Source organism: Coturnix japonica, chromosome 3, assembly GCF_054131305.1.
Source record: "Coturnix japonica strain WE chromosome 3, WE-NBRP24, whole genome shotgun sequence".
NCBI lineage: Eukaryota > Metazoa > Chordata > Aves > Galliformes > Phasianidae > Coturnix > Coturnix japonica.
The window spans coordinates 53,533,906-53,561,316 of record NC_140665.1 but is presented as its reverse complement, the minus strand read 5'-3'; the positions used below and the strand labels follow the sequence as shown (position 1 = coordinate 53,561,316).

Below are 27,411 nucleotides of genomic sequence, written 5' to 3'. Positions count from 1 at the left end.
CTGCCATGTTTTTTTATTTGCAGGTGAAATAAAACACAGCCAATAGGTAGGGAATATAATATTCTAATGCACATTATTACTTCCCTACTGAATGTACATCATCAACACTGTCTTATTATATATAGCCAGGTGCATGCTCTTTCTTCAAATCTATTTAATCATTTGACTCCCTCCGTTAAGGTTAGGATACAAAAAGTATTTGATTATGCAGAGAGTGGTAAAGAACATTTGAATCCTGAACTGGTATTTTTAAAGCAATTACTATTCATACATAAAAATCAATCCAGATAGAAATGTAATCAAAACTGGAAACTGAATGGAAACCATTAAAAAAAAAAAAGTTTTTCCATTTTAAAATTGCCAGAGAACATGTCAGTAACTAAAAAAAAAAAAAAAAAAAAAAAAAAAAAAAGTCATTTTTGGATTAAAAAAGCTCTTTTTTCAAAAAAAGATATTTTATTTTTTACTTTACATCAGAAAACCATCACTGAGGAAATCTTCAGTCATTTCACAGTCTACAAAACCTCTGATCTATAAATCTTAAAAAGAGTGGTTAAAAGTTGATGAAAATGTCTCATTAAACAAACATCTATTTCTATACACTTCTAAGCCTTTTGGTTGGGCTGGGGAAGAGGCCTGTACTTCGGTCTGTCCCCATCCAGAGGTCCCAACCACTCAGGCTGAATTGTTTGGCAACCGCTGACTGCAGATGAGCCTCCAGGTAGAATGAGAGGTAACTTCTGGCAGGGGGAGAGTCAGGAAGACAGGAGTGGTAATGTATTCAGGCAACTAAATGCTGAAGCTAGATGTGTATGAAGTGATCATTCAGAACAACGGCAGAGAAGCAAAGAGCAAGGAAGATGTGTTAAGATTTCTGAGGACTCTGGCCAGGTCTCTTTCTGATCCCATTTATGTATATAAGTCAAATCCTACACAAGGAATTTCTGAACAAAAGAGATTTTCATATTTACAACCAGCACTCCTAGATGACAGATACCTGCAAGCGCAGTTATTTCTGCTGGGTTTTTTCAGCTTTAAGGAGGCATTAGATGCTCTCTGAAAGTCTGATTGCATGTTTTAGGCAAGAATATTTTCTGCTATTGGTTCTGAAATCAGGTAGGTATGGGAAAGTCCAGAAGTTCTTATTATGACTCAAATTTCAGGCGTTGCTCTCAGGAGATGCTAGATCAGATCTGCTTGAGGGAGTTCTGTGCTTCAGATTTTAAACCCTGAATCTTTAAAAACTATATCCACCATAAAATGAAGGCCCCTAAGGAAACATCCTTCCTGTTTCCATTTTGCTCCCAGCAGCTTACAGGGAAGAGTAAATGACTTTCAGAGAACTGCCTTGCTTTAGGTCTTATAATCATCAAGTCATCAAAGAAAGGTCTGGAACCCTTCAGAGAAAGGCTGCTGCCAGGATGAATATAATTATGTGATTGCAACAGAAGAACTATGGAAAGAAATTTCCCATATCATCCCGTTTAAATAATAGATTGATCTTCACCTGGGAGTTGGCTGGTTCTGGTAGTCAGAACCATGGAGCTTGTGGATCTTGGTGGACAACAGCACTGACGCTCTGTCCTGCTGTACTGCTTTAGTTTTAATTTCAGACTGGCTTGAAGCTGCTGCTCCATGCAACTGTAATTTGACCTCACGGTGACAATCTGAGATCAATAAACACAGTAAGGTCCATAGCAGCAGACAAGAACAAAATCAGCCTGTCAAAGACAGAGCACTAAGAGCTTGGCAAGCCTCTGAAGTTCATTATATTTAGTAACTTACACTATATTGGATTTACTGTACGTGATGTAGGCACGGATTTTGAACTACTGAGAATGTCTTTCATAATGATCCTCTAGTGTTTTTAAGGTCTTGTGTTTGAGGATCATGTTAATACATTCCAGGACTTCCTGTTGTACACCATAAAGAAACAAATAGAAAAAGCCAAATAAAATGCCTTCATTTTCTCCCAGTATGTTGTATGCTTATAGAAGAATGAATTTGCTTATTGTTTTTCCACATATAAAATATTCAGAATGATAATCCTGAGAAAAATAGCTAGCATATGAGTTATTTTTTTCAAGATCTTCACAAATGTGTTTCTTTTTATAACAAGCAAAAGGCTTTTTTTTTACTGTGAAATACTATGCAAGGATCCAGAAAAGAGTTAACTGTTGAGAGTTTTTCAGTTCTGCAACTTAAAATAGTAAAATAATGGATTATATTTATTTATTTATGTAATCTACTTCTGATGTTATGTTTCTGCTAACAGTATAGGTTTAAGGCCAAGATATAAATTTCCTGCCAGACTCACCTACAGAGCACAGCTGTGGTTTGATTCTGTAATAATTGATGGAATTAACTCTGCATTTCCAATTGCACAACAACAAAAGGGAAAGTTGTTTGGAAGACTGGGGTGCCTTGCTTGGAAGCAATGCAATAGGTTTTGCAGCCTGGTGCTTTGTAACAGATTTAGTTTCTGACAGCTTTGCTGCTGCTTGACTAAAGAGACGGTACCACTGTAAGGAGCCCCATAGCCAAGGCTGGGGAAAGATCTGGTTCAAACAAGAAGCTTTAGTGATCAGGAACTTGAGCAGGAAGAGACAAGGGGTTATATGAGGTGGAAAGCTTCAAGGAAATGAAAGAGACAGAAGTTCAAAGTGCTTGCGTATCTGAAACTTATGTAAAAGACTGATATCTTGCAGTCTTGCCACATTTGAACATTGTGTCTTTTCCAAAATCACTTCAGATAGAACAAAGTATTTGTGTCAGGTGACTGCAAAAAAATCTTGGCCCTTAACCAATGAACGGGTGAGTACAGCTCTATTGGAGGGTCAGGAATGCTTGAGAGAGAGAAGAGATTTCCCTTTATTGGGAGCTTGAAGTAATTTATTTTCTATTAATACAAAGAATAAGTCTGCTGTCAGTTAAAAGCAACAGCTGTAACAACCCATTGCACAGGTGGTGTTGTCCTTCTAGACAGATATCTGCGCTTTATTGAGCATGAACATTTTTTCTTCTCTTGTAAAATTTGCCTCTATAACTGTTAGTGTTCCCTTAACATGAAGTGATTGAATGATCTAAGACAGAGCAGGGGACACCAAATGACTCAGATGATCAGTGGGTGAAGCAGAGAGTGCAGGAAACTAGTTACTGATACTGGATACTGTATTACTTTGAACAAAGTATTAGTAGGAAAAAAGACTGAATCATAGGCCTCCTTTTCATTTATGTGTTTCATATTCATGTTTGATTCATCAAGCATCAAAGTAATTCTGGTATAGTTTCCTCTGGTACAGAATACATAAATGCTGGCTTGTAGACTTGTGCAGGTCCTTGATCTGTATGTAGTTCAGGTAATTCTGTACCAATATACCACTAATAAAAGTACTTAATCCCCTAGCTCCATAGGAATTCATAAAGCTCACGGGGGAGAGGAATACTCAGAGAAGTGGTCAGAACACTCCAATTCCAGTACTCCTGCTAGATGTCATGAGTATAGGGTATGAGATGAAATCCAGAAAAAGGCTTAGGTTTTCTTTGAGAATAGAAAATAAACTTTGTCTGAAAGTTAGATTCTTTATGGGTAATTTGCCACCTACACATACATTATTAAAGCTCTTGATGCACCCAAGTGCTCATCTCTATGTTACAGCAGTAATATTAAATCCCACAAAGTTATTATTATACAATTTTTCTTGCAAAGATGATACTTTACTGCTATAATCACTTACCTCTAGAAGACTCCATGAGATTTCTTCTCCATTACTTATGATTTATAGTCAACTTTGTGCGCATATCATGAGCCTTCCTGTGACCTGTTAAAGCACAATTAATGGAAGCTGTAATAAGGAAGGCTGACTTCCCCCTTCTTACTAAATAGAAAACTCTGCAAATAGAGGGTATTTGGAAGTTTTGTATAAAGTAAAATAGCAGTGTGTCCCTACTCTGCTAGGGAAGGAAACAGGAAGGGGGGAAAAATCAATTAAAATATGAGGAAAATGGATAAGAACGAGAACAAGTAAAAATCAAAACAGTAATAGGGTACATGACTACAATGGAGTAGGAAGGTGGAGAGTGAACCATTATAGTGAAATAATCACGCATTTGCCACTCATTGTTCCGGAGACCAAGTAAGCTAACACAGCAGGAGAAAAATCTTCAGACATTATTGCTACGTGGAATAGAGCCAGACTTCATGACCAAAAGAAATGCTTTCTGCGCAGAAACTGAGAACTGTGTGCACCTTGGCTTGGAGGGGCCAACATCTAGGTCTGTATATGCTAAGTGGTTCTTTGGTCTAAGACCCTCCTGATGAGATCAGGTCTTGAAACAGCAGTATGTTCTTCAGGGACAAGTAATACAGATTACAATTCAATAAAAATTTCACCAAGCATGGTATGCTTCTTCATTTCCTCTTCTGCTCTGCCTCAGTACTGTATGGTTCATCCTGAACTGCATCTGTCTTTGTGATAATAAGGCTTGGGTACAATACTTTCTTACAGTAATGCTGGCTGGACTAAAGGAAGAAGTACCACATGAAGCTGTGGTACTTACTTTAAATACTTGTCTTTGTTTCTTCAACCCTGTGCACCAAAAGGCTTTGTCCTGTGTTAGTGCTGTAACATGGGAATGCTACTAAACTCATTTGAGATATATGATGAATCTTAAAACTTTCACAAAGTTCATCTCTTATTCTCCAGCTTAATTACATTTTAGGTGAGATCTACGGCTATAATTATTCTTAGTAAGAAGTATATTCTTGACTGCTGCTAAATCCTTTTTGTATTCCTTCTGTGATATTAAATTTAACCAGTCGTGGAAAATGAAAGTCACCACAATATTTCCTTTATTACCTCCACAATATCCTTGTTTTTCACTTGATCAGCACAGTACACACACATATATATATGCATATGTTAGAGACTATTTTCCAGTTTACTTTGATTTCTTTATATATCAGGTCTCAGGATCTCAGAACAAAGAGTCTTGCTTTCCTCCTTGGAAACATGTCTGTGTGTTCACAGCATCAAACTGAAGGTTAAATATTTTGTCTGCTCTGTTAAAATTGTATCTTAAATTTTTTGTTGGGATGTTACAGTCAGAAAAAGATGCATCTCTGTTATCTGTTTACTTTTGAAATACTTTGTGTTAGACTTTAAGGAATGCATGAAACAAGTGTAAAAACAAAATTGGACAGCAAGACAGATTTGTAGAGTATGTATGGCAGTATTTTGTGTGAGTGATGAACTGTAGTTCTTGAAGCAGAATGATAATGGTTGAGGTAATAAAACTATGTTCTGGAAAATGTCACCAGTCTCTGCCTGAGATTATACAATTTGTAGGTGTGAGTCTGCATATGTTCACTTAGGATGTGCTGTTTCTGTGTGTAGATTTGTACTCCCACACAACAGGCTTTATTTAGAGCCTTTGTATACATGAGAAGTGCCATTTGTTTATACATATCACTTTTTTTTCTTTTTAATTTTTTTGACTTTTTTTTTTTTTTTTTTTTTTTACACTCTTAACCTCCAAACTAAGTTAAAATTATAAGCTTGTGTGAAAGGTTATATGCTTTAGGCAGCCATGTGCTACAACTTACAATGAGAAATGACTTCCACTTCTACAGTTTTCCACGAAATGCTTTGTATAAACTGAGTAGAAGTAAAGAGAGAGCTGTAAAGCTGACATCTTGTATGGTACTGCTTCAGTTGCTCATACATATTCACCGCTGATTTAAATATATATACACATAGAGAGAGAGAGAGATGTATATATCTTGATTACTTTGCAAGAGTTGAATATGTACATATACATATGTTTTGACACTAGAATTTTGAAAAATATTTTTGAGTGCAAATGTAGATGTGTATGTATTGCTTGTGTTGTTTTTGCAAAACAGCCAGAGAAAAGTAGCTGAAGCACTGTTGTCACATTGAGTATTTAAAATAATGCATGTACATATAATGCATAAGCATAGAGTTTCTCAAAAAAAAAAAAAAAAAAAAAAAGACTTGTTTTCCTAAAAGAAGGTAAAACTAGAGGTCATAATTATGTAAAATAAATGCACATAAAATTACAGTAGCAACTACTGACAACTTAATATACAGCAGGCACAGAACTGACTGAAAGTCTATTTAAATGGAAACCTCTGTCCTTCCTACAGAAAGATAAGCACTTCTTCAGGTCACAAGTTGTATCTCTTTCCCAAAAATATCACCTCCTGCCTGTTACATGATTACAGTTGAGCATCCAAATGCTAAATAAAAAGAGAGAGGAAAAGAATTCAGGAAGCTAAGACATTTACCAAGGAAAAAAATAGTTACTGACAAAACATTTTCAGCATTTTGATGTTTGTTGCATGCCAATAGACACTGCTGAGTAGGTGTCAAAAGTCCAAGCAGATTCAATCTAGAGATAACCTCAAAGAACATTCCCTGCCAGTGTTTTGTTGACTTCAGCAGTTCAATGTGTTCCACAACCTGAGATGAATTTTCATTACGCTGGTAGCGTATGGTAATGTGAGAATCTCCAGTGACCGAAGCTGAATTTTTCACCCACTCTGAAACAATTTTGCCATTAGCCAGACTGGATGGGGGAGGGGGTGAAAAGTTTTTGCTGCGCTAAGGCTGACGTATGCAGTAAACATGTTTGGAAGACGCAAAATCAACATGCAGTTCTAGGAAAAACTGAACATCAGAGTGAGATAAGAGGTAAATAACTAGAATCTGGTGAAATCTGACTTCTAGAGACTACTGTGGATATACTTTCTCATAACATGCAATGAAGGGTAATGGGTCTTGCACCTGTGGTGTTGCAAGCTCCTTTATTTTCACCCCCACAACATAAAGACCCCCATGGGACCCTAGGTAGAGGGTCTTCTGAGCCTCTTCAGTTACTAGGATCTGGCAGAGTAAAAATAACTTTCCTCAGCACAGTGCTATACCTCACAATGTAAAGAAGCATGTGGCTGAAGCTGTATGTTACTGCTGTGTTTCAGGTACTAAGAGGGGAACACTAAGCAGAAAAGGGAATCCAAGTAGTTGACACTGGTTAGCTTTCTGTATGAACATCCATTAAAATCAGGGACAACCTTGGCTGTATCTTCATTAAAACACCCTTACTTTTTCTCTTTTTTCATCCCAAATATGATAAAATAGCAAACATGACCACAACAAAGCAATTCCAACATTGTTTATATTTTGACTTCATGAGTATCTGTCTCTGTTTTAACCCATATTTACTGACAGAAGCATAACAAACTTACAGGACAGCACACTAACCTCTACCTTTTAGAGGACAGGATGAAAAAAGTAACAGGAGAGCTGAACACTCATTCAGCTCTAAAAATTTCAAAATCATGCTGGTTGATATTTGTCCATACAAGTATCTGTTCTATCCTGCTTGTTGTATTTGATCATTTGCTCAGACAAGAGTATTTAATTTGTTAATTTTGTCTACTGCTCAAAAGAACAGAGTCCTAAACCTGAAACAGAGTCTCTGGTTGCTGCTGGAATAATATGTAAAAGGATACTCTAATATTGCTCTTTGGAGACCTGGAATTAAGCTTTCTGTTTAGCTGCGATCATTACATTGACAACACAGTTTGAGGTTATGAATGCTGGTCTTGTGTTTAATAGGGCTCTGGAGATCTGGGTTCAGCTCTTGGTTCAAGCATAGGTTTCATCCATTCTATTAATCTTAGTGTGCCTCAGTCCCTAACCTATAAAAGTCAGATAATAACAATTTCCCCCCCCCCCCCCTTATTCTGTGCTTGTTTCATCCAATGACCAAAAAACTCCCCAGGGCAGTGACAGACTTTCTTCAGGTCTGTACAGTGCTTTGTACAATTAGGCTCTGATCTTGCTGCATTTCTGCAAGATTTGCTTTATCAGAGCAAAGGATAAAAGCAAAATCTTTCTCAATTACAATATTTTTTAATTTCTTAGTGAAGCTTACATTACTCTATTTCCCCTGCATCAACCTCTAGACCTTGCAAAGTCTTTTTTTATTCTATGAAATATTGTGGGCCATCTCCTATAAATTACTTCTCTGTTGTGATGCTGGTATACTGATTTCTCGCCCACAAAATAAATAAATAAATAAATAAATACATACGTACATACATACATACATACATAAAATAGAGCTGTCTCAAATTATTTAAGAGGATGACAGATTCTGCTGTCTGACAGTGTCATCAGAATACTCCACAGTCTCCCCACTGTACACAGAGAACATCATTTATTGCTAAATGTTTTCTCAAAAAAGAAAATGCAGAAAATCCTTTCCAAAGTCATCATTATCTCTCTTCTTTTCCCTTTAAAAAAGGGATTATTGTTGGTAGCAATTATGGTATTGAGTGAACAGTCTCCTTTCTGCACATTTCTTCTATAAACATTCAAAGAAATAAAACTATTTTTTAAAGCAATAATACCTTCCTAAGAGAACTGCAGTACGCTGATAGAGTATCAAAATTAATTTAATTCAGACCCAAAGAGGAGATCATGTGCTGTGCCACTGAATGTGCATAGAGCTGTGCTTCTTATCTTCAGCTAAAGAAATTTCTTCCTCGCAGCAATGCAAATGACACGCTTCAAATTACAGTTATTAAATCCCAGAGAATATAAGCACACAAAAGTGAAGTGGGACTTGGTGTTTATGATGTCTCTTTGTAGATTTTTGTTTCATTTTTCTAACTGAATTGGGTAATGGAGTGGTGCTATACTATGCCAGTAGAGACAAAGTATATTCCTAATATTGGTAAGAATGAACACTCCTTTTTCATTTTCTGTATGTACTTTGATTCCCTGGCCTCATCGCAGATGGTGAGAAAAAAGTATGACCTTTGACAGTTTTGAGTTCGCTGCCTCTTCAGTCATTGAATGCTCCCTTTCCTGTTGTGCATGAGTGCTACTCCTTACCTAACATTTCTAGATCTTCCATTATCCCACAGACTTCTATTGTTTCCTGCAATGTTCTCCTTGTCATCAATTCCAAGCTTTTCAATTTATGTAACATATAAAGGCTTTTCTAAGTCTTTTCTCTTTCCCATCATCTGTCTACAAACTCCTTCAGTTCTACCATTCTGTGTTACAGACCATATGGCTGGTGCCACATAAAGGATGCTGAAGAAGTCTTCAGCATTTCTTAACAAACATATATCTTAAGGGAATCTATATTCTTCTCTGCCTCATTCCTCCTTTCAACTGCCTTTGAGGCGTTTTCAGGTAGACAGTGTAAGGTCTTTACAGTGATGCATGGGACTTTCTTAAGTTAGCACAAGGAGAGTGCTCATGACAAATCATAGAATCATAGAATGGTCTGGGTTGAAAAGGACGTAAAAGATCATGTAGTTTCAATCCTCCTGCTATATGCAGGGTCACCAACCACCAGACCAGGCTGTCCAGAGCCACATCCAGCCTGGCCTTGAATGCCTCCAGGATTGGGCATCCACAACCTCCTTGGGCAACCTGTTCCAGTGCTTCACCACTCTCTGTGTGAAAAATTTCCTCCTAATATCTAATCTAACCCTCCTCCATCTCAGTTTAAAACCATTCCCCCTTGTTCTATTGAGAATAAAGAATTAATTAAGAATTGCAGAAAGTGGTTTTTTTTTTTTTTTTTTTTTTTTTTTGCTTCTCTGGTAGATGGATTTGTTAGAGGGAGAAAAAATTTACTTTAATCTGCAGTATCCTGACCCACATGATGCACAGTTAGAATTTCTCCTAGAGGGGAAATGCCACTTGTTGTTTTAAGTGTTTACAAACAGCTTGCATGTTCTTTCTCCTGTGCCCCCAGAATAATTTTACCAAAGCAGATTTGACTGACAAAGTCTTGAGGTAAGAAACAAATAATAAAAGTTAAATAATAAAAGAAAGAATCTGAATTACATGAAGGTGTGTCATGGACTTAAGACCTTTTAGGTAACAACTCTCATAAGAAGTTACTTTCTACAGGCAGGAATCTCTGGTTAGTACTCTGTTTGCAGAAGGGTTTTTATCCTGGTAACTTATCAGATTGTTTTCAGAGTAAACCTAGTGCTAATGAAAGATGCCAGTTCAACAGCTGAGGGACTGAAGTCTCTCCTTCAGAAGAACGGAAGAACACATGTATACCCATGAGCTGTTCCAGCTCCAGCATTCTGGCAACGTGGTTCAGTACAAAGGGAGCTTACTCAGCTGGAGAGAATTCATCTTCTCTCTCAGTGATATTTATATGACCCTAATTACTGTTTTATCTAAATTATTCAAAATCTAGAACTGTGCCATCGGGCATCTCACAGGCACACATGCAGCTACACATGCAACACTCTGGAATCACATGGCAACAGCTCTTTCCCCAGTCAGAGCTACTGCTGCTTTGTCTTACCTAGGGAATGCGTGTTACACAAGGGAATCTGTGTTTTGCTGTGGAAGATTTGCAGCAGTTGTTGAGTGTATGCCTGGTAAGAATTTGCCCAAGTTCCTCTTCTTCCTGCCTAGCAGCAGAGGTTTATGCAGGCTGCCATTTGGATGGCTGCACGTTGGATATCCGTCTGGCTTGTCTGCTGTGCTCGCCAAGTAATGCACATTAATTTGGTCTTTGCTATTTTTCACTATGTCAATATGCTTTCTCAAAATAGGGACGAACTATGATCTCATTTCATACAACCAGTCAGGTTTTCATGCCTTAGACTCTATTGTAAGGATACATTGACTCAATCGCTGACAAAGACACCTTATCCTTCAGTTCACTTAAATTCAGAGAAATTTTCTACTTCCCCATAAAACATCTAAGTGTTGGTTTCCATTTCTATGTGGCTGGACAAGGAGTCTAGGATTACTCATCAAGCATGCTGAGAGCAACTAGGCCATGAGCACACCCGGGCAGGGCTTAGACCTGACGGGGACTGCAGACTTTGCCCAGCACTGTTCAAGGGCAGGAAAGCCAGGAAGAACTGTTAATCAATGAACATGACACAGAGCATGCCAGCAAGAGGAAAGGATGACGATGGGCCCTCCTGGTCAGATGTAGATGTGCTAGTCTGAGCAGGGACCCAACAAAGAAGCTGCAGCCCCAGCATTTTGTGCACATGGTCACACCAGGCAACAGAAGATGAAGCGACTCTGAGTGATGGATGCTGAAAGCGCAACTGAATTGAGATTCAGTAGTCTTGCCCCTAGCCACAGGTGACACAGCTGGGTTACTGCTGTTCAGAGAAGCTCTCATGGGACTCAGTGAGGCTCCACCATCCATGAGAGGTGGCTACAAAATGTTCACCTCTCTCACAGTGGGAGCTGGAGAGGGTGATGTGCATTCACTCTCTGAATGCTACATTTCTTATTACTGATAACAGAGCACTAGCATTTGGCAATGCACGGCAATCACTTGTGGCTCAGGCATGCTTTGCTTTCCCTGCTCTACTTCATGCCACCTTTTTCCACCTTACAGTGGGATACTGGCAGAAGGATGGGGCAAACAACTGAGGAGGAAGGAATAAACTCCACAGACTTTGTTCACTGTACATTAGTTACAATACTCTATCCAGTCAAAGACAGATGTAAAAAAGTAGGAGGAAGAAACATGCCAGAGATGTTTCCTGTTGGTCATAGGAGTCAAACAGTGAAGGCTTACCCTCAGGCATCTCCTTGTAATGGTGTTCTCTATGTCTCAAAGTGCTATGCTGTGAACATCTCTCAAGAAATACTGCCAGACACCACATTCACATCCACAGCTTTATTCATTGCCAGCTCTTACATCACCTGTTGTTGGCAGACTCCATCAGTGAGGATGGCTTTCTGTCAATTATGTCAGCTAACATTCTTTGTATAGCTGTTTTGTTCTGCATTTTACATCATTTTTTTAACTCTTTTCTTGAGAGCTTTCAATTGATATGTTTGCCCGCAATTTCCAGTTTAAATATATCTTAATTGTAATTCTGTCTTTAACATACACACCAGGTTTTCTTTGGAAAAGGACTATTAAACAGTTAAAGAAAAAAAACTAAAGAGTCTAGTCAGGAAAAAAGCAGTCTGAATCCCTCTGGAATATTCAGAAATGTAAGACAGATCCCACAAGTCTATCTGTTAGGAACTCATGCCCTTCAAATACTCAGAGGGGCTGGCAGTTGAGGATGGTTTTTGGGGAATAGGTGGAAGCTGATATCACAGGCTGGCTAGGTCATGTATTTCCTTCACTCCTATCCTTACTGTGCACAGAGCAATGATGTACCTAACAACTGTGTGACCTTTGCTTCCTTTTAGACCCTGCTTTAGACAAACAAGGCCTTTATCAGAGACAAGTTTGAGCACTTTTGTTCATTAATGATAATGAGTAGAATACAATTATTTCTTAATCTCCATTGCCTCTGCCATAAATCTCCTTGGGAACTTGCAGCACTAGAATTCAGTTGGTAAAGGGAACATATAAAAACAGTACTGAAGTTTAGCATCACTAATCAGTATTTTTCTTTGATGTCCACAATCTAAAGTTACAGAAAATCTTATTAGCCTAGCTTGAGTGGAATTTTTTTGGAGTATCTTCATGCTTGTCTTTCCCTGAGTCACTGTAATGACCAGAGGACCGCAGACAAACATTGGTATGGGTGTCTGGCCTGGATGATGCTCTCGTGAGAATTCTGCATTGCCTGCAAGACTTTTGAAACACCAAATTTCCCTTGGACTCTGCCCAGGATTACTTCCTATCAGATGTTGTTTTTCTTCAATCAGTGAAACCATATGAGGGAAAAAAACCTTTATTCCTAAGTAGGGAAACACCTCATTCTTCCTCTTCCCTCTCAAACCCAAGATATGTTAAAACTCATTATATGAGTATAAAATAGCACTCTAATGAAACTGTCAGTGTCTTTTCAGGACATAAAAATATTCTGGTTGGATGGGTTTATAAAATACTTGTGCTCCTTGCTAGTCTACCTGCTATGTAACACCTTCCTTTTACACTAGCTAATGGCATTGCTTAAGTAATCTCTGTTGTGACACTGAAGGTCATGGATTTAAATCATTCTGTTCAGTCAAAGTAAATATGACAAAAGAAGTGATGACTTTCTCATTTTATTTTTATCCATGAACTGGTGCTGCATACATTTGATTGGCATAGATGCCTCAGCAGGCAAGAACTGCCATGCCATTCATGTTTCAGTACTGAAAAAACAACCACTTGTGTAATTCTCACACTGCCAAAAATCCACACTACTGACGAACCATTACAATACAGTGTGAATTTACTGTGTGGCTAAAGAGCAGTCAGAAAACAGATACTTGAGCTGTAAAAACAAAGTTTCATGTCTTACAGTGGCTGCTTACCACAGAGCTGTGCATAACTTCATCAAAATTATGTTTTAGGCAGTTTTAATGACTAGGCTGCATTGTAAACATTTAGTTATCTTTTAGATCATAAACTCTGAGTATGTACAGGCAACAGCAACAAAAACTAATCACACTGAGTGAAATAACAGTCCTCTTGTTTTCAACTGTGTGCTCTTAATTTGTCTTGTTTCTTCTTGTGAACATCCATGAATGAGACTTTGTTTTCACTTGTAATGGCAGCTTTCATGTCAGTTGAAAGCTAAAGCATACTTCCTATCACTGGATTTTATCAGGAGATTCTCAAGAAGTACTTGCAGACATTATAAACAGGGAACTTCCTTACCAAGAAGAATGTACAGATGAATTTAGATGGTGTAATACCACTGAAGCAGTAGATTTACAGCTGACCATGGTGGATAGAGGTTCTCAAGGTGAGCGGGTGTCATCAAAGCAGACATCTCCCACATTTCCCACTTGTCTTTCCTTTTACTTCTGCTCATCCCTTGCAATGGTGCTTCAGCTTCTCTGGATGCCAGAAGGATTGCTCCTTCAGATATCAAGAAAAGCCAGTAAAAATGATGGAGGAAAAACACAAAAAGGCAAGGGAATCAGTATGTACACATAACTTGGCATCTCTGCAGGAGAAAAGGGAACTGTTGTATATAAAAAAGTTATGTATAATGAGTAAGGATGTTGTCACAGAAAAATAGAATGGATGACCACTCCTGTTCTAGGAAGCAGTGCAACTTATTCTCTTTTTCACTTTCCTGAAAAAGGAGGAGAATTTCTGGGTTGGGTTGGAAAAGTAATTTTTCCTGTGACACAATTGAACTCTGTCTCCCTTCCATGTTCTTTTTGAACTTAATTCCTAGTCATGGCTGAGGTTAGCACAGATGAGACCCAGAGGCAGCACAGCATGAACCAATAAAACAAGTCCAACCACTGAACACGCTTGTGCTGTGACCCAAATTTCATCAGTGCGCAGAAAGTCCCTTGGCTGAACTAGAGAAATATTCATCAAATTCATTAAAAAATTAGAAGCAAACTGAGGCTTGAATTCAGCATTGCAAATATACTCACATCTTATTTGTTCCAAGAGTTTCTAAGCAAAGGACAGTGGAGATCATTAGAAGTTATCCTGATATGTTATTACTTGTACTTGTCACACCACAGTAGGAAACCTTGGCTGTCATTCCAGCCAACATACCCTTTAAAAACTGATGTTCTAATGACTGAAAGACATCAAGCAATAGGGACATTGCTTTTCAATGTCAATTCACAATGTGGCAAAACAATCACATTTTAAGAACAGATCTGTTTCCGTTTTCCTTCCCTTCTCTTCCCTTCCCTTCCTTTTTTTTTTTTTTTTTTTTTTTTTTACTTCAATATAGAATGTGATGAATGTAAGCGATAATCACAGAATAAATAAAAGCAATGTTGTAGGTAGTAACAAGGAAGAGAAATTACAGGATCAGTACAATTACAGTGACAGGTTGACTGAAAGCTCATCTGACCTGAGGGATATGCTAAAAAAACTCCCAAACAATGTCTCTAGTCTTAGCTGATCTTTCCTGGACCTGCATAACAGCAACAGAAAACAATTAAAAATAGCATAGTACAGTGGAGTCAGAGCAGTGAAATCTTACAGGGTGGGCAGGGATAAGCTATTGCAGAAGCAAAATAGAGAGCAGGCATTAATGTGCCCAATGGGCTCTGCAGCTGCCAGCCTTGACTGGAGGACTGCCTTGGAGAGCCTGCAGAGCCCTGTTGGGGTGGCAGCAGGACTAACAACCTTGCATGCACTCCTGAGAGGCCACACCTGAACTCTGATGAACTTCTTTTAACCACTGAGAGTCTGGACTGTTGTGCATAGTTTTTTATGGCAAGGTGCTTTATGACACTTTGGCTCACTGCTGATAGGAAAGTTTTAAGTCCACAGGTTTGTATAGCAAACTGGCCAAAGGTCGAGGCTGGAAGCATGTGAGCAATGCCAGCTGTTTGCAGTATAGGCATTATCCACTGTCATGTCCTGGTGTAAAAAATAATCAACTTCTGTAAATAAGTGTCTTGCCAGATGTACAAGCAGCCATTCCACACCTTTCTGAGAGGTGATTTTTCCTGTAAGGTGAGACTATGACAAATCAACCACTGAGCTCTCTGAGAGCCAAGGGGAATTCAGCCATGTCCCCATGATAACAGCCTTGTATCTGTCATTATTTAGGGTGTTGTCAGCAGTATGTTCTGTGTTGTGAAAGCAAAAAGGGAAACAAAAAGATATATTGAGCCTGTCTGTTATGGTGACTGTGCTGAAAAAACAAAGAGCATCTCAAACTATCAGTAGAGCTAGATGGCTAGGGTGGGATTTGTCTTGCTTGGTTTATATGCCCGTCAATGCAGTCATCTTTGTCTGAGCTAGGCAACTTTGTCTGTCTGCATAGTCAGCTGAGGAGAATGGGAGTTCCCAGAGGGCAAATCACTCCGTCTTTTTTTAGACACCCATGGCAGACAAAGGAGGAACCAATATTAACACTATAAACATACCAGGTTCTCGCTATACATTGCTCCCAGTTTGATTGCAGCAAGAGGACATTAGCCAGCCATCAGAGCGCATCTCTACAAAGAAAAGAATGGTCTTTGAGGAAAGAAGATTCATAACTGCATTCAGTAAACTTGTCTGTGGACATAGATACAGCCAGATGACCTCATTATTGCTGCTATAAGTTATTATTATTGCTATTTACACTTTGGTTACAGTAGGTGTGGCCAGGACAGGAGAATGGGAAGTGGGAAGTACAGTACATAGATTAATTCTTGATTTATTTTTATTTAGTTACTATCCGAATTAAACATCTTTTACAGTACTCCAGAGGTACTAGATGTTCCATATTTGAAAAGATCATTGTCTTTGCTGATATTACAGCTGCACAGAGAGATAAAAACAGGGCAGAAGGGAGAGCAACATCAAAGTTGGTGATGGAAAGGTGAATAAATGCACCTTTAAATGGTTTTATATCCTCTAAATACAATATAATTTAACAGATATTGTTCTGCATCCATGTTTAGGGAAATTCTTACTCCTGTTACCATATGAAGTTAATCAGTCTTCAACTGACAAAATCCTCAGGACATGGATGAAAGGTTATTAGCATAGTCTTCAAGCTAACAAAAGCTCATCTAAACATTTTTCCTCTTTTCCAGAAGCTAGTGCCATATTTATTTTTAGCAGTCCTGGAGTCACTTGGCCTAAAACTTGCTCTGGGAGAGTGTAGGGGGGTGCCCACTGTGTACTGAATTATCTCAGACAGCAAATGGAACCTCTACACATGCAGGAATCAAGAACTGAATGTGTCAGGATTCAGAACAGTTTTCTAGAAGTGGCAACTGTGAACAGCTATTAATCTCAGTTAAACTGAAGAACAGACTTCAATCATCTTGTTTTGGAGCTCTCCGTTGATATCTCACTCTGAAAAATGCCAGAAGGATATTTTCATGATGCACAGGCTCCGAGCTGAGAGTGCAAATGCACTTAGTGTTACATGCTTCATGCCAGAACAGTTAGAAAGCTCTAGGGAAGTCTTTTGTTCTAACATTTTAAAAGATATGGGCTCAGTAATGCACTTAATGAGAATACCTAAAATGTACGAAGGGTCAGTCACCCTGAAAAGGAACAGGAAATAGTTGGAAAATGTGTAGGGAGGGGCTAGTGTTAAAGAAGTCCAAGGAAATTTGTGGCCCTAAGAAACTACTGAGATCTCCTGTGACTGATGTAGCATTGTTCACAGAACAGCGCATATTATACATTTGCCTATTCCACTTAATGAGGCATTGAACCAAACACTTCTGTACTTTAAAGAAAACTGTTATTTTTCTCTTAAAGCTTATACATAAGGACCTGACTCAAGAGAAAACTTCTTGTCTCTGAAATTGTGGAATCTTCAAGAAAGCAGCAAGATATGAAATACTGAGTCACAGAGGAAAAAATTGCACAGTAAAACACTCAGAGGACAATGATCCTAAGCAAGAAGCCTGTTTGAAGCTGCATGAAGACAACAAGCAAAGCAACTAGAAATAAAACTGGAGAAGAAAAACATCTAGATCTGTTGTGGAAGAAAAAGTAGTGGATTTCTTTTTGAACTGAAGTATTGGAGAATAATAGTAACATATTGGAGCAACAGTCAAACACATGAGACTGGACAGTAGACTAAAGGTCAGAAGTGAAGAGAGAGGTTTGTGAGTCACCATTCAGGTAGTACATATACATCCAGGAGTACATGAGGTCATGAAGGGTTGTACACATGGGTATCCATACTAAATCCTCCTCCTCTGTTGTCTTTCATTTACCTGGATTTACTCAGTCTCAAAGCCAGGGATTCTTTAAGGTCCTGGTTGTCTTCTGCCTACTCTCAGCATGCCTTTTTAAAATTCTGTTCTTTTTCTTCAACATCATGGCCATGTTGACATAACAGCACTGTCAGCAATCAGACTCCACAGACTACCTAGTGTCTAAATTTGTGTGGAATACTATCCCGCATCAGTTTACAGAGACTCATTAGGTGGTCATTACTTGAAAAGAAGTAAGCCCTCCTGCTCTATCCCTTTCTTGGAATAGCTCTCACATATATATACAGCCTGAAAGAAAACAAATCCTACATGAACAAGTTTATGGAAGAAGGTCATAACATTTCCACAAAAAGGATGTGATCTTGTTCCTGTTGAGATTACTTGCTAAACTCCCATCAACTTCAGACGGAGTTAAGGAGGAATGTGAACAAAATCCAGAATGTCTCACTGCTGTGCCTACACGGTTGTGGCTTTTTTTAGGAATTTGGATTTTATACAAATGACAGACATAACTGGGAAGTAGAGGAGATAGAAGAGAAACAAAAAACTGTTTTGTCTGGACCACAGGAATGCTATTACAACATGTTCTTTAAATAATAAATTTATGTTGTAAATTGAATTCAGATATATATCTATATATATTTTAGTTTGCAGTGACCAATTTGTTTGCATTTTCCTTCCTACAAAATGGATAGTTTTCATCAGAAACATTCCTATGCAAAACTGCTGCCCTCCCATACTGTATTTTAAGTGAGCAAACTTTTCACATAATTAACAAGTTTTGTTTATTTGTCATTTAAGTTCTCCAAAGATACGTCAGGTGCATCATCAAAAAACAGAAACAGCTGTTCCTGTTCTACTGAGTAAATATATGAGTAAATACAAAGAAGATGCTGCAAATCCCAAACTGGTCATAAAGGTTTTGTGGTAAGGGTGAGGAGAATATTCTCAGTCTTGGAGACCTATGTGGTAGCCTCTGAAAGGCAGTGAAAATGGCAGAGTACAAGGATCAGGATTTTGATCCTTGGTCTGGGTAGATTTATTTATGAAAGAGACCAGATACAGGACAAAGGTCAACAAGAAGGATGAGAACTACCTTCCATGACACAAAGCAGAGCAATGCAGGTGCCCAGACCTGAGTGTATCAAGGACATAAACATGTTGGTATAGGACATATGATTCATGTCCAACAGACTCCTTTGGAGCAGTAGTGAGAAGGCAAGTGCAATGGCCAAAAATGACCTCAGACATTTCTATGAGCAGCTGAATTGCTCCTGAATTGTTTAAGCTTCCCCACTTCCTGCCTTCCAGCTGCTCTGGTGACAGCTCAGCCTGCAGCAGCAAGTGCAGCAGTGTGAAGCCGCAGGTTGATTTTCTGGGGAATCACCCAGTCCTGAAGAAAAAAAAAATTGCTTTTTCATTACTGTGGGCCAAAGAGACCTGGAAGTATCAGTCATGTTCAAGTACAGGTTACAATTGTTAGTTGTCAGAGAGGTGATTAGGATTAGGCACAGTTTATTTTTTTCATCTTTTGATTGTGGCTGCTAATTAGGATGTTTGCATGGCTGTGGTCTCATCAAAGCCAATATTAGATTTGCCACTGGCTCTGCTATGAATTTTGTGGCATCCAAATGCTGAATGGAGAAACATCTTCTAAGAGGGCACAAATCTAAGTGAAAATAATATATTACAAGTACATTTTTTTCAGTTTGAATATATACATACTATATACTACATTTTTTAAATTTAAAACAAACAAACAAACATTGATCTGTCCCACTTGAAGCTGAGTTCCTCCATCTGAATGTCCCACTGGAGATGGGACATCCCATCTTGATGCCTCCCACACCTTCCACTCTCATCTATTAGGCCCAGCATAGAAATTGGAAAAAGGCCCATAATGAGGAGCATAATGAGGCTCTAATACAATTACTGCAAGTACAGGAAGATCTACAGGGCTATGTAACTTGACCATTAAATAGGAAATTATAATGTATATATCAGCTTCTATAGTATTGGATTATGCAGTTGTAACATAGATTATAAAATCCAGTGGGCAAATTCAACATCATCTTGTTAAGAGCTTGTTATCAGTGCAGTTCCTAGAGGGCTTTAGGACTCAGACAAATAGAGGTTCTACAGTTGTTTACCACTCAGTGGGTTACATTCCATGATGACTTCACTAGCTGCTTTAATTTGCTCTAACTCAGCCCCAGGGAGAAAAAATGACAACATCATCAACTTCAGGAAGCTAGTTATTTAGATGAAAACAGCAAGTAACATGAATACATAATGGGTCTATTTTAAATAATAAAAAATACGTATGGCTTGCAACTCTTCACCGATGTGCCTTTGCTATTATTTTCAATGTGTGGTATAAATAACCTATGAGACTGTCAAAATTGTAAGCTGGTTTTGTGTTGTTAATATTGTCACTTCCTGGGCCTGTAATGACTTCCTTTAGATCGATGGATGGATCTTGAGGAAGTTTAGGGTCAAACACATGGGATGACTTCAATTGGCTGATTAAGCAAGTTATCATTGGGGATGACATTCCAGCCTGAGGTGGTTCCTCACACACAGCACTTAACTAAATGTGTAATGTTAAGAGACTTGTTGCAGCTTATAAGCACAAAATGACCCAGTCAGGAAGCTGTGTCACACCTCCATTTTGTATAATTTGCTCCTAGAGTTTCCGTGGTTTGTGACACCATCTCAAATGAACACATTAGAATGCAAACTTCCTTTAATTATGCAAAACAAAGCCAACACTGTGCTCCAGTGCTTCCAGAGGGATTCAGCATCTAGCAATTGTGGGCAATTCTAAAGGTCAAGTGGTTCATGCTATCTGTGTTTATTAATGTGTTTATCAGAATAGGTATGTGGGCCTTTCACACATTTCTCCTTTCTGTTCCTCCCCCCTTCCTTCAGCCCCCTCCCTACTGGGTCCTCTTAGCAATCACATGCCACTTAGATGACACTTAAAGCATTTCTTGGAGCTGTTACAATAAGGAAAATAGATTCGGGATACACAGTCTGAGTTAAAAACCAGTGAGGATTGGTAAGAGTTTCCCTTTACTCATCCCCCTTTTAACCACTTTTATTGTATTCTGATGCTTTAATCCAAGGATTTCTGTTGACTGGCATACATTTCCAAACTGGCTGTTAGGGACATTTGATTTAGGCAACGAGCCTTATCTGTTTTTTACCTATGTCAGCTAGCAGGGAAAATCCCACCCATACCAAATATTTAGAAGATATAATTATCTCCAGTCTTTTTATTTGCATTGAGCATTCTTTGTTTGGGACTCAGAAGATCTGTGTGAATCAGGAAGAGGAAGAGCCGGGACAGGCTGGGACTGTACAGGGAACTGAGGAAACTCTAAAGAAGAACAACGTGTGCTGTGTTGTGTCCTGATTTGGCTTTGGGATGGTAATTGCTGACTTATTCTCTGAAACTTGGATAGGAACTGCACATATATCAGCCAGGAGAATTTGGAATATCTAGGTAACACCTGTGAACTAATTTGCTTTCTTACATATGCTGGTTTGAAACTGCTCAGCTCTGCAAGAACTGCACACTTCTCTATTATGATTGAAATCGTGGGGGGAATTTTTGGTGCTGTGAGACAAAAGCACCAGTGCAATTACAAGAGCACTTCCCATTGCGTTAAATGCCCATGTGTGTTTTTAAAGGAACTTTTCTTTTTTCTCAGATGTATAAAGTATGCTTTTCATTTCCACTGAAACAAGATTGTGTTGGTGCACTGGCAAAAACTTCACATGATACTGAAGTATTTTATATGTTACACCAAGTAATTTATCACCCCAAACATCTGAAAGGAGATCACAGTAAGTGAGGATCTGATTCTTGAGCACTTACTGTTAAAACTGAAAGATTTTTCTTAACTGATTGGAAAATGTACATTGCAAGAAGTACCTGAATTTATGAGTTTTAAAAATAATAGTGATGGTGACCAGGTAATTACTACAAATTCACTTTCAGCGGCACAGTGTCCACACTGTATAGGGTCAAGCCAGTAGTACTAGGCAGATACAGATTAATGAAGCAATCCATCAAGACTAGACGCTTGGTGTTTAGGTGATGTCTATCATGGTAATAGCTATTTAAGTCAAAGTGAGTAACTATGACAATGGAACTCTGGAATTCCAGCCTTATTTCCATACCAGATCACTTTTGGTGACAGGTGAAAGGGTGAGGCTACTATTTGCAAGGTACACAAATTCACAATGGACAACTGAGGTTTTGTTTCTGCTTTCTCTTTAATGTCACCTGTGATCAAAATACTTCGAACCAGATTCTGCCTCCGTATACTTGTGTGCAAATTTGTCATCTTAAAACATTGTCATTGTTCCCAGGAACGTGGCAGGCATTACCATACTCAGATTGCATTGTAAGGTGCATCTTGGGCAATATTCACAGAAGCTTTCACAATACAAATTTTAGTTAGCAGTCCTTTCAGAATGTTTTGCATCAGATGAAGTGAGAGACATCAATGTCTCAAGCCTACTTAGCTATGGTAATGTAGCTCTTTTTCACATCTTTTCATTATTCCTATTAGTAGCATCACAAACAACACTAAATAATAATGTGGCTAATTTGATAAGAGAAAAATAAATGTATATTTTTATTCAGTCATTTTCATGGCTACAGCAACCTGTGAGCATTACATGGAAGTAAAGGTTTTGGGAAAGTTCCTGATCGAGTGATCACCATAACTGGAAACAGGCACACAGAGTTTCCCTCTGCAGATGGAGATAACATTTGTGAATGTATAAATGTTTAATACATTTAAAAGAGAGAAGAGACCTATCATTAAATATATCCTAGTAGCTCAAGATGCCCAACTTCATGCAAATGCATCTGTGAGCTCATAAGAGAGAAACCATCTAAAGAACAGATGGATCACCAAGTGTAAACTTACAGCTTTTTAGGTACTGGAAATGTTCTTGAGCACACTAAGTTCACATCGTATCAGATTTATCTACCTTTTGAGAATCATTCAAAATTTTGATCAGGAGCACCAAGGTACAGGGGCAGTCTTTTTAGTTTGGATAACTCTTACAAGAACACTGCATTTAGAGTAAGGTGAGATGAGAGTCTATCCACCAAAACCCAGGTTTTCAAATCTAGCACATAACTAGTCATTGGTCATTTTGTACTGTTGTAATTACCTGTGTTCATTAGTTTTCTCTCTAGCCTATGTATCCCTTGGAATAAATCTTCAGTCTCTTACACATGCTCCAAGGCCTGATATATGAGAGAGCTGGTGAACTGTGTCCAAACACTCCCAGTCCTTCTAAATTAGTCATGGTATATGCTTAGTTCACGTGTTTTCTGTTTTCCTGACAGAGAAATGAAAGGTCTTGGGCTACATCTAAAACTCCCTTTTCCCACAACCTGAGGAGGTACCATAGCCATAAGATTTCAAGTAGTTCAGAAAGTTACATCTCCCCACCTTTGTCCTGAAGCTAACCTATGGCAATAGAAGGAGTGCATTATCTCAGGTTCTAAATGACATGCCCCATATACAATGGTTATATACACCTGGCAGACAGGGCACCACTGCAAAATGGACCCAATTCCCTCATCATATATTGAATCCTTGACAGCTAAGGAAAAAACAGCAACACCAGAAAGCCCTTGATATTTCTAATTCTATGAAGCACTGAGAGTAAACTCCTCTCACTAAAGACTTGGCATACTGTGTCCTTCCTTTTCTTCCCTTTGTTGTGAGTTTTGAGCTGATCCATTATGCACTAAATTAATGGGAATCTTTCCATCAGCTTGGATGGACGTTTTATCAGGCACCATCTGACTGGAAAAAATGACATCACGCTTCTAATAACACAAATATTATGAATAGCTTGGCTTTATGTGGTGCTTTTTGGCAGAAACTTGTGTGTAGTTTTAAACTCTGTGTGCAGGAATATCTTTTATCATCTGCAGAAAAGCAACCACACATGGGGAAAAATGTGAGTGCAATTAAACAGCAGATAGCAAAGTTATATTATGATAGCATGTCTTTCCAGCTCATGAAGCTCCAGGCAGCAGATGTTATAATAACAACACAGCAAAAAAGTAGTGCAAAGCAAGGTGAAAAGCATGACCTACATTATTTTTGAAATCTAAATTACTTACCCATGTTGGCATTCTGACTAGAGACAGTCATTAAGAATTCTTCACACTGTTTTTTTTTTTTTTTCTTGCCCCTCCTGTATAATATATAACACCTGTGCAAGTTCAATTGTACTGTTAATCTTAGCACGGTTTTTCTCATTTCATCCCTGTCTGCTTTTGTAGAGGAATATGAAGTGAAATGAATGATCGGTTTGCTAGAAGCCTGTTGGACAATGACACATTTTTTCAAGAGACTACCTTTGAAACATTCTTTATGTTTTGAAGTCAAAGGATGAAGAAATCTTTGAACATTTCAAATTTTGAAACACATTCTGAATCATTTGTGGACAGACTCAATATCCAAAAAGAAATATATCTGTTCTAAAGCAACTTGGGCCCTTGGGAAATTCTAGGGCTGAAACAACATAATGAAAAAAATGTCTGCTCTTTCCTTCCTCTTTCAGGCAGTTGTGTTCCAGCACAGTAGCAATAATCTGTTGGATCATGTGCACCTCTCAACATATGCTTATTTGCTTGCTTCATTCCCTTAATTTTAATAATTGTTAGCTCATTTCCTAGGTGTACCGTACAGTGATCATTAGCTGCGGATTTGAGCTTACACTGGAGAAAATGAAGATTTGTTTCCAAAAAGCTAAAACAAGACAGACTAAAGCATTGAGTGACTGTAACTGTCCAGGTCATCCACGTGTTTGGACAGCTGAGTTCATTAGGTCTGCATTGTGAAGTTCCTTCAACCATGGGATACCTATAAAGAGCACTGAGAGTCTGGAAAGAATTTCTGAAAAGGATTTTCACTTCCAGAATGAAAACAGTGGGATTTAATTTCAGAGAAAATATTCCAACAGAAGTTAATTCTGGCCTAAGTACGTGCAATGCAAATGATGTGCTAAAGTACAGGATAAAAACAAAAGCCGTGGCAAAGTTCAAGTGGGAGGGGTTGTGCCAGTGGGAGGGTTTGCTGCAGGCTATTTGCTATATGCCTTGCACTGATACTTGCACTTGATTAAAATGTATTTCCATAAGACAATCAAGTAATTTTATTAAAAATGCTATTATGAATCTGACATCAAGAATCAAAACCTAGCAGCTAGGATGGAAGTCAGCTGCAGGAAAGGGTTGAAAAAATGTCTGCACTTAGGCAATAATGAAAATCAGAAGAATGACATCTTCCGTTAGCTTGGAGCTTTGTGCAAGATCATACAGAACAGCAATTCTGTTGCTCTCTGTCTTCTTGAAGATATAGATATCTTATATCTCTGTTATTAGATTTCACATTTAGACTTACTTTTGTTTTGATAAACTGGTTTTCAGTATTAAATATAAACTTGTCATACAAATTTTCAGCTCCACTGTGAACAAGATTTTGTCCTGTTTGATTCTGCCGTGCACCTGCCAGATAAACTCCATGTCAAAGTTTCCTTGAACTCAATGACAGTATGATCAAGCTTTTCACAAATCTAATCAAAACTTTTGCAACCTGGGAACAGAGCTTCACATTACAACAGTGACTTCAGCAGTCTGCTCTCTTGCCCCCTTGTTACCTCAGTTTTCCCTCTGCTAATCACTAGCATTTCCAAGCCACAGAGTAGCTTAGATTTACGGTTGCTGTAGGAGTCCATGCAGTCACTCACTTTTACTTGAACTCAGATGAACTCCAATTTCTTCTCCACTCTCTGAGTTTTCATACTTCAGGCCTTGCTCCTTGCTTTTATTGAGGGATCCATACCAAAGCATTCAAAGAAGAGTCCACCATTCTTCTTTTCACTGCAGATCTGAGATCATCCTTATCTCCCCTAACAACCTTACCTTGAACCAAGTATTTCCTGTCAGTTGGTTTTACACTGATTCCGTTTTCAGGACTGCTATGCATTATCTGGCTAAGTACCAGTGCTAGGCTCCCTTCAAAGCCATTGTCACTTGGTTATATGGGATAAACTAAGCTAAAATGATCATCATTAGTGGTTTGTATTTTAAGATGAGAAATGTACATTTACAGAATGACAAGAGACCATCACTTTCCTTCGTTTTTACGTAAAGTTCAGGATATTATACAGAAATATTAATATTTAAAAAAAGCTTACATAATTTATGTAGAATTAGCATATAAGTGATTCCTGCTATAATGTTGAAAAAAAAACGTAATGTTTTTGTAAAAGTTGTAACTTGTCCTGTTCTCTTTTCTTTAAGCCAATTAAATATACATTGCCACAGGAACTTAAACTCCTCATCATTAACATGAACACCGTCTGGCTATATTTTGTACTTTTAGAAAGTACTCTGGGGAAATAAATGAGGAATAAATACCTTGATCAATGAATTTTCTGTGTTTTGCTTTTCTCATTTGCCAAAATGGGAAACAATTTCTTCTCTTTTAGAAGGCTGTCAAGTAAGTCTTAAAGCCAGTCTTCACTGTTCAGTCCGTAATCATGGCTGCCAGCTTACTTCTGGAGGTCCCAGTTTGGGGTGGCTGCACCTTCAAATAAGTTTTTCTTCAGAACTGGGGGAAGTCATGAGGCATGCCTTTCGCTGCTCACTGCTTCACACTCTACCACTTTTATGCTTCAACTATTTTGGACAGCAGAGTTACTGTCCATGCCAAAGTATGTTATCTTTTTGGTCACAGACCGAGATCTGTACTGGTGTTTCTATTAACAAGCATTTCAAGTCCAGTGCTCCAAATCTGCTGTCAGTGATGTCATTCTCTAAACCATTTCCTTTCCTATGGCTGTTCAGGACATATTCCACTTTTTTTTTTTTTGTCCCTTCCCTTAAAGTCAATATTTAAAAAAATAAATGCTTTGGGGAAATTGGACCCTTGGGATTAGGTACAGAGCAATGGTCACTGGCTGCAAATCTGCAAGTGAAAACAAGAGCTGATCTTACCATGGATAAAAGTTGGGCCTTTTGTCTGATACCTGTAAAGCTGTAGGTCAGCCAACATCTGTCTGACTATAGCCAGAACTGAGCTAACAAACATGTAAATGCTACACTAGGCCACGGAGGCAACATTTTAATGTGTTTAAGAATAGGCAACCTTTTAATGTGTTTAAGAATGTTTACATAGTCTTGGATTCCTTTATTAATTCTGCATATCTTTCTGTCTCTTTAATATCTGATGACATTGACTTGGTCTACCTGAAGTAAGTAAAAGCAGATACCCTGACTAACAGGAATGCTGTAGGTATGAATGACATTGTCCTAAAGTTGATGAGGTACATAGTTGAGAAGAGACAGCATTTCTGGAGTGCAGTATGAGTCATGACAATTCACTTGACAAGTGAATTATAGATTGAATAACAGCAATAATTGCCTGCAGCCTGTTAAACTGTGAATAGAAACCCACAGCTAAACGTGTGGAGAACAGTAAGGTTAGGATGTTTAAAGTCAGCCTATATGACACACTGTAGTAAACACTGTATGATAAAAATCTTGCATTGTTACAGGAAAGAGCTAAATGAATAACCTTCTCCAGATGCTGAGTACACTACTTTTTCTTTCAGTTTGTACAATCAGAATTATTACTTTGTCAGTTAGGAAAGCTGCTAGAAAGTTCCTTTTTGCTAGTTTGCTCTTTGCCAACCGCTCCCAGGAGGATCA

General features: G+C 38.3%; 2 long non-coding RNA genes across 3 annotated transcripts in view; both read left to right on the top strand.

Moving 5' to 3' along the window:
- LOC146761407 (uncharacterized) overlaps positions 1 to 17,608 on the top strand; it is a 42,168-nt gene extending 24,560 nt beyond the window's left edge. Inside the window, exon 2 of the long non-coding RNA XR_014944832.1 lies at positions 17,188 to 17,608. This is a non-coding gene — a long non-coding RNA (uncharacterized LOC146761407). The remainder of the gene's footprint in view (positions 1 to 17,187) is intronic.
- The window catches only part of LOC107311703 (uncharacterized), a 98,770-nt gene that overhangs the window by 40,005 nt on the left and 31,354 nt on the right, over positions 1 to 27,411 (top strand). The gene's annotated exons all lie outside the window — the stretch shown is intronic.